Source organism: Leucoraja erinacea, chromosome 2 (assembly GCF_028641065.1).
Source record: "Leucoraja erinacea ecotype New England chromosome 2, Leri_hhj_1, whole genome shotgun sequence".
NCBI classification, from domain to species: domain Eukaryota; kingdom Metazoa; phylum Chordata; class Chondrichthyes; order Rajiformes; family Rajidae; genus Leucoraja; species Leucoraja erinaceus.
This window is the reverse complement of record NC_073378.1, coordinates 10,711,155-10,725,415: the sequence shown is the minus strand read 5'-3', so window position 1 is coordinate 10,725,415 and position 14,261 is coordinate 10,711,155. Positions and strand designations below refer to the sequence as shown.

General features: G+C 43.3%; 1 protein-coding gene across 9 annotated transcripts in view; it reads right to left on the bottom strand.

Annotated features, from left to right (window-relative positions):
- The window catches only part of LOC129706915 (FH1/FH2 domain-containing protein 3-like), a 649,864-nt gene that overhangs the window by 605,565 nt on the left and 30,038 nt on the right, over positions 1–14,261 (bottom strand). The gene's annotated exons all lie outside the window — the stretch shown is intronic.

Below are 14,261 nucleotides of genomic sequence, written 5' to 3'. Positions count from 1 at the left end.
AATCCATGATTAAATTAAGCAAACGTGATACTATAATAACAGGAGAGAGGAAGCTTGATTTTAGCCTGGAGCACCAAATCACCATCCTTAGAGGAAAGACATGCCAGTGTTTACAATGGGATACTAAATTAAGAAATTGGAAGTTCGAGAGGGCAGGGGCAAGTCTGGATGTGCAAGTCAGAAGCACAGATGCTTAAAGTTTCTGCAAGATACAGACAGAGATAGCCCATATAACTAACCATTGGGGATGCTAAGAACAGGGTGAAATTGTGAGCAAAAAGGAGAAAATATCACTGCAGTTGAAAGAAAAATATCAAAAGTTAAAAGAACAGCAATTACAAAGGCAGTAGTTCTGCACAGTGGTTTCAACAAGTTTCATTGCAGATTATTTTTGAGACACACAGTGGTGCTTTAAAACTATGCAAACCTCCGTGATTAAATGCTGCTGAGCAGAGAAATATGCATTTCTGCTCTAAAAAATCTGGAACAGAGCATCATCCAATTTTCTGGCCATCTTCTAAATACATTTAGGTTTATTATTGTTATTTATTTTATTTATTTTTAACTTTTAATTTAATTTTAATTTCCTGTTTTCTTGTACCTGTTGTGTGTTGTGACTGTTGGCAGACCAATTTCCTCTGGGGATGAATAAAGTTCTATCGTATGGTATGTGTAAGGTGAATGTCAAATCAGATATACTATACATGAATAAAATCAATGCAAGCATTAGAAACATAGAAATATAGAAAATAGGTGCAGGAGTAGGCCATTCGGCCCTTCGAGCCTGCACCGCCATTCAATATGATCGTAGCTGATCATCCAACTCAGTATCCTGTACCTGCCTTCTCTCCATACCCACTGATACCTTTAGCCACAAGGGCCAAATCTAACTCCCTCTTAAATATAGCCAATGAACTGGCCTCAACTACCTTATGTGGCAGAGAATTCCAGAGATTCACCACTCTCTGTGTGAAAAAAAATGTTCTCATCTCGGTCCCAACAGATTTCCCCCTTATCGTTAAACTGTGTGTGTGGCCCCTTTTTCTGGACTTCCCCAACATCGAGAACAATCTTCATGCATCTAGCCTGTCCAACCCCTTAAGAATTTTGTAAGTTTCTATAAGATCCCCCCTCAATCTTCTAAATTCTAGCGTGTACAAGCCGAGTCTATCCAGTCTTTCTTCATATGAAAGTCCTGACAACCCAGGAATCAGTCTGGTGAACCTTCTCTGTACTCCCTCTAGACAATAAACACATAGGCAGAGCAAAAAGAAAGAGAACATAATCAAATTCTCAGCATTTTAATGCACCAGTTCCAGAGGAAAAAGTCCATATCAGGTCCAAAATGAGGTAGGCTGGAGAATCAGGACAATACCCAAGTTGAAGGACTGTTTAGAAGTTGGACAACAGAGGGGGGAAAGCTTTTCCGAGTCTGGTGGTGAAAGCTCTCAAGCTTCTGCCCGACGGGAGCAGGGAGATGACCGAATGACTGAGATGCGAAATGTCCTTGATTATGTTGGCTGCTGTCCTGACACAGCATGAAGTGTAGATGGCATCAATGGTGGAGAGTGATCTATGAGATTGTCTAGGCTTCATCCATAACTCTGCAATTTCTTGCAATCTTGGATAGAGTTGTTCCCAAACCAAGCTCCAAACCAGTCAAGAGATGCGCTGAATTTCCTCAGTCTCCTCAGGAAGTAGAGGCTTCGGTGCATTTTCTTCGTTGTCGCTTCAATGTGGCTGATCCAAAGGTTGCTAGTGATATTTCCACCCAGGGGATATAAGATGATTCTACAGAGTGGGAAAACATTACTCCTTGTGTTGTGGAAACTGGAAAATTTAGGAAAAGCATTTCGGCATAAAGAAGAAAACCGCTGACAGGAAAAATAGACACAATGACTTCAAAAGTGTTCTCATTAATGCTTTTAAAACTCTAAATAGCATAGAGTTTAATGATAGCAGCCGCACAGGTCATGTCAATTATGGATGACAATGCAACCCTTCAACACTGCATCACTGCCCCCATTGTATTGCATTCTTCAAATCTCAACTTCTGTTGATGAACAGAAGCTCAGGAAACTCAGTAAAAATACCCATTATGCTGGGGTAACTCAGAGGGTCTGGCAGCCTCTCTGGAGAACATGAATAGGTGATGTTTCAGGTCGGAAACTTCAGACCGGTTGTGATGGTTACCAATCAAAAATGTCATCTATTCATGCTCTTCAGAGATGCTGCCTGACCCACCAAGTAATGGGTCTGTCCCACGAGCATGCGACTGCATATGGCGAGCGCGACCAAACCGGAAGCGGGGGCTGCGCGGAGGTCGAGTGATCCCGTACGAGTTGACGTGAAGTTCGAGCGAAGTACGCGGGAAGTTTGCGAGTGACGTACGGCTTTGAGACGCTGCGTATGCCCGTAGAGGCGGTGCATACGGCCTCAATGCGGCTGCGGGCCGGTAGGCTGTTGCCGCGCGGAATTTTTGGACAGTGTCAGTTTTTCGGAGCCTCGCGCAATGTCGGGACCAGCTCCGCACAACTCCACACGGCTCTGGCGATCGAAGAGGGACCGGCCCCGCGAGGCCGTATGGCTCAATTGACCACGTTAGGTCGTGCTTGCCGCATGCAGTTGCATGCTCGTGGGACAGGCCCTTAACTCCAGCACTGTGTGTCATTTTTAATATAAACCTGCACCTGCAGATCCTTGGCTCGGAGATACTTAATACATCTGAATTACGTTGATGGCAAAATGGTGCAAGACGAGAGGCTCAACGGAGGGGGTTTGCAGCACCTCTGGCATTGAAGCACATCTGAGTCAGTCTACATCTAGGCCTAGGAATAGAACAGCCCCTTTGCCTGATCATGAAGAATCTAAACAACAGTAATTAAGTAATCAATTACAATATATCTTCCTGCGAGCTGCTCACATATTATCTTATGTGCCTCATTTCCGAAACAAATAATTCATCCTTTGAATGAAAAAAGTGCCATTTTAGTTTGTATTATATTCAGTAATTTGGCTGTTAATAACCAAATAAAATGCCATACAACTCTGCAAGTGATGACCTCAACTCTCTGCAAATGCTTTCCATATTCGGACAAGCTGCTGCCACACCAAGCTGTGCTGTATCGCAATAAGATGCATTAGAAGTTGCTTTGGAAGATCTGTAGAAGTTGGTAAGAATCATTCGAGACATGCCCAACTTCCTTTGTCTACTCAGGAAAGAGGCAATGGTGCACTTTTCAGCTATTGCTTCAATGCAGTTGGTCGAGGACAAATTGGTGGTGTTTATACCATAGAACTTGAATTTCCTGATCATCTCCATTTTGTCATCATTGATGCATGTACTCAACGCTATTTTCAGAAGTCAATAACAAACTCCTTTGCCTTGATGACCGAGGAAGGGGTAGTTGCTGGAAATATATGCATTCAACTTTACAGATTAGATAGCACTGCCAATCCTCAAGAGTTTAAATGCCTGAACGTTGTTTGGGTATACTGAACAGCGCTTGGGTGCTGCATCATTCAAATGCAGATACTTATGGAGTTTGTGCTTAACCAGCTGGATAACTTGTTTTTAATTAACCTTACTTTAATCACATCCAACGTTTTTTTGTTCTCCACAAACCCAGCCATATCATCCTAAGATTGCGTGGGAGTTAGAAGCAGGCCACTAGCTTGAGTAGGAGTGGGGGCATAACTAGTTACCAAATTAGTTTAAAAAATGTAGTAAAATGAATAACAGACAGAGAATGTTGAAGTTTACTTGCAACATGAGCTGTGCAATAGACAAAATACTGTAGATAGGAGCAGTGTCATTGATAAACTGGATGTCAAGAACTTGTGGCAGTCAGAGATCAAAGTGGAGGAAGAATATTCCATCATAGATCAAATAAATTGATAACTTTTTTTGTATGGCTTATAGAAAATTAGCAACTGCAGAGGTGGGAGATCGAGGAGTTTAATTTCAAAAGCAAATAAAAATTTACGAATAAGTGCACCTGCTTTTGAAATGATAATGGAAGGCAAGTCCGTTCTCAGGATGTGCAGGAAGGTACTGCAGATGCTGGTTTACACAAAAGATAGACACAAATTGCTGGAGTAATGCAGCATTATAATTCTACCCGTCCCACTGAGTTACTCCAGCATTTTGTCCCTTCTCAGAATGAGTGGGTGACAAAGGAATGCAAGCTTTATAGTAGCGCTTCAGAGCCCTGGTTCAGTTCCATCTGGAGTAGTGCCTTCAATTCGAACACTTCAGGAAGGATATCCGTTCTTAAAAGCATGCAGGACAGATTCATTGGAACAAGGCCAGGGAGAGGTTGATAGACCAGGTGTGCATCACACGAATACAGAAGATCAAGAACCAATTTAACTGCGGCATCTTAAAAGGAGCGAGTAATAGAAATCGTTTCTCTTGAGGCAAGGTTCAGAGCAAAGCAGTATAATTCCTTAGAGCTATGCCATCACCCCAGAAGGGCAGGAAACAGCTTTAAGGTTTATTATTATCATGTGTGCAGAGTTAGTTAGAGTGGAACGCTTTGTTTTTGCACGATATCCAATCAAGTCAGATAATACAATACATGAATACAATCAATTGAAACTCAAGTACTTGGGGCAGCACAGTGGTAGAGTTGCTGCCTTACAGCGCCAGAGTCCAGGTTCGATCCTGACTATGGGTGCACAGTCTGTACAGAGTTTGTACACTCTCCCCATGACCTTGTGGGTTTTCTCCAGGTGCTCCGGTTTCAACCCACACTTCAAAGTTGTGAAAGTTTGTAGGTTAATTGGCTTCAACAAAGATTGAAAGGTTGAGAAGGAGTTTCTTCCCAGAAGCCATTCGGACTGTAAATGCCTATCTCACCAGGGACTAACTCTACTGAACGTTTTTCCTTCCATTATTTATTATGTAAAAAAATATGTGTGTTATGATTGTGTTTATAATTTGTTTGGTTGTTTTGTTTGTCTTTTGCACAAAAGTCCGCGAGCATTGCCACTTTCATTTCACTGCACATCTCGTATGTGTATGTGACAAATAAACTTGACTTGACTTGACTTGAGATTGTAAATTATCCCTTGTGTGTAGGATAGTGCTAGTATATGGAATGATCACTGGTTGGTACTGACTCAATGGGCCGAAGGGCCTGTTTCCACACGTATCTCTGAACTAAACTACAATGTGGTCAAGTGTAATTAGAATATTGGGGGGAAACAATCCCCACCAAACACACAGCTGATGGTTGGAGCTTCATTTCAGTTCAAACTTTCATTTATCAGTTTTATAAGGCAAAAGCCAAGGTCGAAAAATGGGTCAAGGATTAAGATTAATAGCCACTGAAAAATTAACGAGGAGACCACCCAAGTGACCGACCCGAATTGCATTGTCACTACTATTCTACTGAGTTTGTCCTCTAATACACTAGGGTACAGACTCAAAGTCAAGATAACCAATTTCCTTATGGCTCAAATACTGAAGAGCAATATCTAGTCTTCAAGCATACCCCTGGGGGTGGAGAGGAAGAGGACAGAGAGAGAGAAGCACAAAAGGATCTTTGCAATCTTCAAACAAAAAATTGCAGATTCAAGCAAATAGCAAAACAGATTTAAATACATATTCAGCGATTGTTGACTTTACCAGGTGCCACACGATGCTAGATGCAAACGGCAAAAAATCTCTACTCATTCCCAGCTGCAGTAGGGATTTCACACCTGGCTTTCGGAAAAGTGGTGCTCCACAATTGTTGCTCATGCCTCCCCAAGGAATTGGGCAACAGCTTGCATACACAAGTTTGCTTTATGTACAATCTTCTCACTACTGGAAGTGACTCAAGATGCGACTATACCCTACTCAGCCTTGGATTTCACTTTAACCCATAAAATATACAGCAATTATGGTAACAAGTGGAGCAATTTCTGCATTACGAAGAGTAACTAATCCACATACTACGAGAATCCAGCTTCAAAATGCCTTTACTAACGTGTGTTTTTTGATTCACTTGCGTCGAAATGGCTGATAATAATTCCAAATGCAGATTTGTTCCTTTGATCGCGCTTCCTGTCACTGATGCCATATGTCAAAGCCTACAACTAGAAAGCAAAGTGAAAATAGAAGAGAAGAGAAATAGTATATAGCTGATCCTGGGAATCCAGAGAAGGTAAGAAATACCAGCTCTACTCAGGTTAGGTGGCAGCTGTGAGGAAATGGTGAACATTTCAGGTTAATAACTGCATCAGCCACTCAATCAGGAGTTCATGGCCTGAGCCCCCACACAAGGAGAGTAGGATTATAGCTGCCAAAGATGGAAGGTAGACAGAAATGCTGGAGAAACTCAGTGGGTGAGGCAGCATCTATGGAGAGAAGGAATAGGCAACAATTCGGGTTGAGACCTTTCTTCAGACTGATGTCGGTGGAGGGGGGGGGGAAGAAGAAAGGAAGAGGTGGAGACTGTAGGTTGTGGGTGAGGTGGGAAGGGGAGGGGAAGGAGGGAGAAAGCAAGGACTACCTGAAATTGGAGAAGTCAATGTTCATACCGCTGGGGGTGTAAACTACCCAAGCAAAGTATGAGGTGCTGCTCCTCCAATTTGGACTGGGCCTCACTCTGGCCATGGAGGAGGCCCAGGACAGAAAGGTCAGATTCGGAATGGGAGGGGGGGGTTTAAAGTGCTGAGCCACCGGGAGATCAGGTTGGTTATTGTGAACTGAGCGAAGGTGTTGGGCAAAGCAATCGCCGAGCCTGCGCTTTGTCTCACTGATGTAGCAAAGTTGACACCCAGTACAGCGGAGGCAGTCGATGAGGTTGGAGGAGGTGCAGGTGAACCTCTGCCTCACCTGGAACGACTGCTCGTGTCCTTGGATGGAGTCAAGAGGGGAGGTAAAGCGACAAGTGTAGCATTTCCTGCAGTTGCAAGGGAAAGTAACAGGAGAGGGGGTGGGAAGGTACGAATTGACCAGGGAGTTACGGAAAGAACGGTCTCTGCGGAAAGCAGAAAAGGGGAGGGATGGTGATGGGAAGATGTGGCCAGTGGTGGGATCCCGTTGGAGGTGGTGAAAATGTCGGAGGTTTTTATGTTGTATGCGACAGCTGGTAGGGTGGAAGGTGCGGGCAAGGGGGACCCTGTCCTTGTTGCGAGTAGGAGGATGGGGAGTGAGAGCGGAGCTGCAGGATATAGAGGAAACCCTGGTGAGAGCCTCATCTATAATAGGATTGCCCTGGTTTGGAACACCTCATCCTCGGTGCAGATGCAACGTAGACGGAGGAATTGGGAGTGGGGGGGGGGGGGGGGGGGGGGGGGGGGGGGGGGGGGGGGGGGGGGGGGAGAGAGGATGGAGTCCTCACAGTAAGCAGGGTGGGAAGAAGTGTAGTCCAGATAGCCATGGGAGTCAGTGGATTTGTATAGATGTCGGTCAGTAGTCTGTTACCTGTGACAGAGATGGTCATTCAACCTTAACCATTCCTCTCAAGCCACATACTCCAAGACACACAGTCCAAATGCAGTCATGCTGAAGTCAACAACCCAGGGTATTGTCTGTAGATGGACGAGAAATCACCCAATTCCCTGGAGTCTGTTAATCTAGTTTGTCAAGTCAAGTCAAGTCAAGTTTGTCACATACACATACGAGATGTGCAGTGGAATGAAAGTGGCAATGCTCGCGGACTTTTGTGCAAAAGACAAACAACCAAACAAATTGTAAACACAATCATAACACACATATTCTTTTACATAATAAATAATGGAAGGAAAAACGTTCAGTAGAGTTAGTCCCTGGTGAGATAGGCGTTTACAGTCCGAATTGCCTCTGGGAAGAAACTCCTTCTCAACCTCTCCGTTCTCACCGCATGGCAACGGAGGCGTTTGCCTCACAGTAGCAGCTGGAACAGTCCGTTGCAGGGGTGGAAGGGGTCTCCCATGATTTTATTTGCTCTGGAGTTGCACCTCCTGTTGTATAGTTCCTGCAGGGGGGTGAGTGAAGTTCCCATAGTGCGTTCGGCCGAACGCACTACTCTCTGCAGAGCCTTCTTGTCCTTGGCAGAGCAATTCCCAAACCAGATGGTAATGTTCCCGGACAAGATGCTTTCCACCGCAGCTGCGTAGAAGCACTGGAGGATCCTCAGAGACACTCTGAATTTCCTCAATTGCCTGAGATGGTAAAGGCGCTGCCTTGCCTTACTCACGAGTGCTGAGGCGTGTGATGCCCATGTCATATCCTCGGAGATGTGGACTCCCAGATATTTAAAACAGTTCACCCTATCCACAGGATCCCCATTTATCCTCAATGGAGTGTACATCCTCAGATGATGTGCCCTCCTAAAGTCCATGATCAGCTCCTTCGTTTTTTTGATGTTCAAGAGGAGGCTGTTATCCTGGCACCAGAGTGCTAGATCTAGATAGTCAAAGTTAAGTCAGAGTGCTAGATCTAGATTGTCAAAGTTAAGGCAAAAATAAACTTATGCACTCATTAAGCAATTTTTTTTTGCTGCATTGATTTACCACGGAATTTATTACCAATAATTAAACAAATTTTGGAACCCCTTTTCCACATCTTCAAAAAAAATGTAATTTATGCATTCAAGACCATTTTGGAGAAAAACAAATCACCTTGTATAACCCTAAACCAAAACGAAACAAGCGGATATACAGGCGTCTCACATTGTTGGCCGGTGTGGGCGAGTTGGGCCTGTTTCCATATAATAACCATATAACAATTACAGCACGGAAACAGGCCATCTCGGCCCTTCTAGTCCGTGCCGAACACTTATTCTCCCCTAGTCCCATATACCTGCGCTCAGACCATAACCCTCCATTCCCTTCCCGTCCATATACCTATCCAATTTATGTTTAAATGATACCAACGAACCTGCCTCCACCACTTCCACTGGAAGCTCATTCCACACTGCTACCACTCTCTGAGTAAAGAAGTTTCCCCTCGTGTTACCCCTAAACTTCTGTTTCCACACTGTATCACTCTATGATTCTCGTTTTATGCAGCGGTTACATTCCTGAAAGTAGTGTGTAAAAGATGCATATTAAAAACTAATATGCAACTACATTAAAGGGGTAAACTTGATCATGTTATTTCAAAAAATAGTGTAAATTGTGTTTAGTACCAAAACCTGTGCATTATTTCAAATACGTGTCTACCTCCTAATTATTTGATGGCTTGTAATCCCTTTGGATAAATATGCTCCAGTTTATTTTTTAGTTGAATGTATGTGCCAGCGAAAATGATATAATTCAACATTCATTTTCAATTGCCCTTGAGCTCTCAAATAGAGATGGATGCGAAGGACATATTTTCCTACTCTCCAATGTGGCTGCAATGATTAACACCAGAGAGTGTTTAAAACAAAGAAAATGCACCTGGTCACCATTACTGATATTAGCTTTGAGGTATAATTAGCCTTTATTTTATTTCCCTGGTTGCTGTGACGAGATTTAAATTTTTCCAGATCCAGGTCTACGGATTACAAAGCCAATAATAAAAAATACTAAACCCAATATTAAGTTCGGTGTAAACTATTCAGCTTGCCTTTTAAAAGAAACACAAAATATAACAACCCTCAATCTTCTTCAAGAATTTTTTACGAAAGCATCCACTTAAAAAAAACTGAAGCTTCCATTGCTCTGCATATCATCTCCTGCATGCCAACTAAACTCAACGCATCGCTCCACGCCCTACCATGTGGACCCCACCTGTTACAGAATTCAGTCTTCATCTGTAACAGGTCATAAACATCAGAAAACACCAAATTATGTTTTATACATATACACCCAACGTGCAAGTGAAAATATTGTCCCAATTCAAATAGGAAGTTCAACTTCCATCCTATTTGAAAGTGGGACAATATTTTCACATACAAGTTATATTAGAGGAAAAAAAAGTCTAAACTGCCTAGATAAAAAGAGAAAATATTTGCCCCATCCATCCAGACATTTCTAAAAGGCACAAAGTGCTGGAGTAACTCAATAGGTCAGCGAGCATCTCCAGAGAAGACGGAGAGGTGAAGTTTTGGGCCAGGACTCTTCTTCAGTCAGATTGTATAAAAGGCAGATGGATTAATTTTTGCAGTTACTGTCACAGCATCAGTAAAATTTACAAGGTACTGAATAACTTATGAACTATTGTCATGGAAACGATAAAGTATGTTAAATCTGAATGCTAGCTCATGAGCTAGCTAACATTGATTGTTGATCAAAGGAATGATATTGTCCAGAACAGTCAGTTTCAGTGTGAAGTTTTATATTGATTAATTCCACGTTCTTGCAGTTGTCAGCATGCATCAGCTCCAGAGAAAGCTAGACTTCACCAGCTTCTGGAGTCTTGGGTTGGAAAACAAATCAAAGCACCAGTGACTGAAGCATATTTTTTCCAGAAGAGAGCATTATATCTATTTTGGAGTCAAGGGAATCTGTATCAGTGAAACTGATAACATTTAATGTTCAATTTCAATTGCCCTTGAACTTTCAAAAGCAAAGAATCCACAACTGGATGTGCTTTGAGTTTAGAGATAAAGCACAGAAACAGGCTTTTCAGCCCATCAAGTCAGTTCACACTAGGTCCATGTTATACCTCTTCTTCATTCACTCCCTACATGGTAGTGGCAATTTCACAGGAGGCCAATTAACTGATATTTTGGGATCTGGGATGAAACTCCAAGATCCCTCTGCTCTACAACACTCCAGGGCCCTGCCATTCATAATGAAGGTCTTGCACTTGTTTGACTTGCCAAAATGCAACAGTTTGCACTTATCTGCATTAAGCTCCACTAGCCATTCCTTAGCTCACTTGTACAACTGTTCAGGAGCTTGTTGTTAATTTTGATAACCATCTTCATCAGTTATATACTTTACTGTCATTTGCAAGCTGGCTAATCGTGTCTCGTGCATTCTCATCCAAATTGATGATATAAAGAATGAGCTGAGCACTGATCATTGAATTGAATTGAATCAAATACTTTATTTGTCATTCAGACCTATCGGTCTGAACGAAATGTCATTGCCTGCAGCCATACATGTAATAATAAACAACACACAATAAACACAAATTAACATCCACCACAATGAGTTCACCAAGCACCTCCTCACTGTGATGGAGGCAAAAGTCTTAGAGTTACTGTCTCTTCCCTCCTCTTCTCCCTCTGCGCTGAGGCGATACCCCACCGGGCGATGGTAAGTCAGTCCCGCGGTTCAAGCTCCGCGGCCCGGGGGTGGTCGTAGCTGCCGCCCTCCAGTCCAGCGGACGCAGCTGTTGCCGCGGGAGCTCCGGAAAACAGGCACCAGCCTGTGACCTGCGAGCTCCCGACGATGTCGTCCACTGGCCCGCGGCCAAGCCACGGATTCAGGTCGCCGCCGCCATAACGCCGCCTCAGCCACCGGAGCTCCGTGGTACACCGCAAACCTCTAATCATAAAAATACCTTTCCACCACCACCAGTGATCCAGAGGATATGAAGTTGTGAGTAACCGAGTCACTGATTGAAATTGATTACAAAAAAACGAGAGGTTGTCTCGGAGACTGATCACCATTTTAAACAAAGCACAAGAGATCAGTTTGAGAACCAGCCCGTAATCTAACCGTTTAACAAATCTTCATTCTTTGAGTTAAAACTTCAGATTTTCGAACCGGTGAGATTTGTTACGCACACTATCAGCAAATATCGTGCAACATGCTACATTGTTGAGGGTGGAGTGGAGGAAGCACAGGGCTGTTATCTCTAAACATTGTGGAAAAGGAAAACAAAAACAAAGTCAACATTTTCAGAGTTAAAAAATCCAAAAGAGCGTGCAAATTGCTCTGTTCAAGTTTGCAACTGCATAATATCATTTGTGGAATTGTGTGAAGGAATTTCTAAGTTGGTAGCATGTACAGGTGTTATGCACATTTACCAAGCAATAGCAGACACTTATTGTTGACTTATCTCAGTGGGTCAGGCAACATCTCTGGAGAACATGGGTAGGTGACGTTTCGGTTCAGGACCCCTCTTCACACTTGTCCCTTACCTAATCTTGTGCTTTGTCATCCGTTTTAACAAGTCATGAAACACCCAATGGCAATGTGCTTATCATATGTGGCCTTTCGCAAAGGTTTATCCTAACATTTTTAACTGTAATTTTACTGTGCTGTAATGAGCAAAGTACAGTATACCAATTTGCAGTAAAATACTAAAGCAATGTTTTAAATCCAGGCTGAGAGAGTTTTAATTGCAAATACTATACATCAGGGTTCGGCAACCAATGGCCCCCGGGACGAATCCTGCCCGTAACCCGAAATCATCCGGCCCGCAGGCGTATTTTTTGTTCCTCAATCATCCGGCGCGCAGACTTCAGTCATCTCCGGTACCTGCAATGTTTAAGAAAGAACTGCAGATGCTGGAAAAGTCGATGGTAGAGAAAACAAAATGCTGGAGTGTTTCTCAAGGATTTCTTTCTACCTCCAGTACCTGGAAAGTGATTGAGCTGTATCGCATTCTGCGCAAAGCCACCGGCACGGCCGCGCACCTTCTGTGTCTGGGCTTCACTGGCGGGATCGGGGTTGGCAGTAGGCCGGGGTCGCGCGAGTGTGATAGTTGAGCTCAGTGCTCCGGGTGTCGTCCTCAAAGGGGCTGGATCTATGTGAACACGAGATTTGATGCCTGCTATCGGGGGCTGGATAGAGGACGGGATCCACGTGTACATGTGATAGATGTGGCCCACCATCCACTCACAGTCATATGTCCTGGCCCCTTGGCAGAAAAGCTTGCCGACCCCTGCTATACATGATAGAGTGTCCTGAACCTTATTCTAATATAAAAATGCAGAGTTAAATTTGGTGATCCCAAAGCCTGTGGAAAGTCGTGGTTTGTACACTTTTTGCTGCTCTGAATGTAGACCTTTTAGAGCAACAGCTGGCTGAATCTTGCATTTTTGTCCTTGTCCCTCAGAGTATAATTCAGCAGCAACAATACATCTTAACCCAATAACCCAGTGATTACTTATATTCCAATTGGGGTAAAGAGCAAATCAAGACCAATTCCATACTCCCAGATCACTCTCAGTGAGAGCTCAGAATGTTAAAATCAAGGGAATTAGTCTCTGGTGCTCAAGCTGACAACAACTCCAGCTATTCTCTTGCTTTTCAGTTCATAGCAGTGCATGTGCGTCTGCCTTGAACACATCAAATCTGATCCCACAGTTCTCAGTTTACAGTGTGACTCACCATTTTCTGTTTGGCTCTGCTCTAGTTTTGGCTTGAGTTGGACTTGACCCTCAAAAACGATGGCCTGGCCAATCCTCAGCTCAACCCAATCTGAAGAGAGGAGTGAATGTCCTTGGGGGGGTTCTAGGTCACCATCTGCATATGAAATATACCCAAGTGGTATCGTGCTTCCTACCATCTCCGCCTTACTCCCACATATTGAATGTAAATTCTGGAGATTGCCTGAAGATAAGGGGAATTTGTTTTTCATAACTAAAATTTCACATTGGCCTTCAAATTCATAAAAGAAATACAAGAGGAAAGAGCTGCTGCACTGAAGGTTAATCAGTGTGACTGCGTACAAGTCATGCCATCACAATCATTATGCATCTTGCTCCCGCTATTTTGGTTGGATTCCTGTTTTCCCAGGGAGTCGGAGTTTAAGTTACCTCCTTCAAACCGTGATGTTGCAACAATTGATTTAATACCTGTAGCAGTGTGCAGTTTGTTTAAGTCAAAATATATTTTCCAACCATTCACCACACAAAATGCAATTCTCGAATGATAGTTATTGTCAAAATACAATCACTGATGGGGTACATCACAGCATTAGAGATTGACAATTTAACTAAAAGACAGTGGTTGTGGGGGTTGAGTAAGTGGCAAGAATGCACAAGGAACCATAAAGTTGGCTGGCAAGATAAGCCAGAAGAATGGCAGCAATTGAGTTCAAGTTCAAGTGAGTTTATTGTCCTGTGTCCCTGTATAAGACAATGAAATTCTTGCTTTGCTTCAGCACACAGAACATAGTAGGCATTTACTACAAAACAGATCAGTGTGTCCATATACCGTAATATACATATATGCACACATGAATAAATAAACTGAAAAAGTGCAAATAACAGATAATTGGTTATTAATAATCAGAGTTTTGTCCGAGCCAGGTTTAATAGCCTGATGGCTGTGGGGAAGTAGTTATTCCTGAACCTGGTTGTTGCAGTCTTCAGGCTCCTGTACCTTCTACCTGAAGGTAGCAGGGGTATGAGTGTGTGGCCAGGGTGGTGTGGGTCTTTGATGATACTGACAGCCTT